Raw genomic sequence first — 1,628 nt, 5'->3', positions numbered from 1 at the left:
TGATGAGTTTGAACCTCTGACCTTAGAGTTAGCAGTCCAGTGCTTATCCTACAGCGCCACACCAAGAGGCCTGTTGCTGTGGTCAAGTGTCATCAAATTGGTTCTGACTCAGTGACCCTGTATAGGGTTTCCAAGGAGTGACTGGTGGGTTTGAACTGCTGACCTTGTTGTTCGCATTCCAGTGCTAATCCTCCAGTACCACACCAGGAGTTCCCAGGAGACTTAGACCTGTCAAATCAGTGAGTAGTAGAGTTAGAATTTGCCTAACAGATGCTGAGCTCTCAACTCAAACCACACTCCTTCCAGCACCCACTGAAGATGGGACAGGGGAGAGGTGGGGAGAGAAGGGAGGGAGAGACACTGAGAGGACAGTCCCTGCCATCAGGGGACTGCAGGTAGCACAACTTCAGGATGGTGACCCATTGGGAAGGAACTTTGACCAGCCACTGCTCCAATCCTCATCTGTACAATGGGATTCTTGTAGCTTGTGAAGCTGCTCAGAGCTTGAGTCTGGAGCGTATGCAGCAAGACTCCGTGTATGTGTGTGTCTGTGTGTTTTGATGTCGTCACACCACCCTCCCCCTCCTTTGAGGCACGCTGACTGCACGGGTCACGTCTTCCTCTGGCCTCTGGCTCAGGTGTCTTTTGAACTCCCCTTTTCTCCTCTCTCTGACATTCCTTTGTGGTCACCTTCCTGGACTCCCTTTTCTCCGTGCACACCTTCAACAAGGGGGCTCCCTAGGGCTTGGTCACTGCCCTGCCCACAGTTTCCATGACCCCTCCTGCCATGTCTGTTGATGCTCACCCAGCCCAGCCCCCATGGCCTGGTCTGTTCAGCCAGGCTGCCTTTCTGGAGGTCTCCCCTCCCCCATGCATGACACCAAGACTTGACCAGAGCACTCTGCCTTCTAGAGGGTCATGCCCATCATGTATTGACAGTCCATTGCATTTCCGGTAATGGCACTTCTAGATTCTCCACCATTTGGTCAAGACCTAGGACACAGGTCAGGGGTGGGGAGAAGGCATGCTAGAGATAGAGCATTTCTGAATTCAGTTCTCATTCACCATGGCCACTTCCTGGGGCAGGAGCCCTAGAAGGGAACACTCAGTTCTATAAAGATCATCAAGGGTCACTTTGATTCCTAGCATTTAGAGTAATCTTATTAAGATGCTCAGGAAGGCAGTTTTGTCTTCAAATCATATTAAACTCTCAGGAGGTCACCACACTAATGCACTTAAAGTCTGGAGTCATCATGTCCTGATGACTTGTGTTTTTAATCCGCAGGCACCAGCCTCACCAGCCATGTTCTGCCAGTCCTTTTGCCTTGCCTTTCAACTCTGTCTCAGTCAGTGACTGCCTGTCTACCATGTACCAGGCCCTGAGGAACGCAGAAGGGAACAAGACGCATCAGGCCTTGAGGGACTCAAAATCGCTGGGGAGGAGGAAGTTGGGCTTCCTGCTGACATTGAAGACTGAATGGTTCTTCGTTGGGACGGCCCTGTGCATTGCAGGGTATTTAGTAACATCCCTGACCTCCACCCATTGGAGGCAGTTGTTGTTGTTGTCAGGTGCCATCGAGTCGGAACCGACTCATAGCGACCCCATGCACAGCAGAACGAAACAATGT

This window comes from Chrysochloris asiatica, unplaced genomic scaffold (genome assembly GCF_000296735.1).
Source record: "Chrysochloris asiatica unplaced genomic scaffold, ChrAsi1.0 scaffold00076, whole genome shotgun sequence".
In the NCBI taxonomy this organism is placed as follows: domain Eukaryota; kingdom Metazoa; phylum Chordata; class Mammalia; order Afrosoricida; family Chrysochloridae; genus Chrysochloris; species Chrysochloris asiatica.
This window is presented reverse-complemented; position numbering follows the sequence as displayed.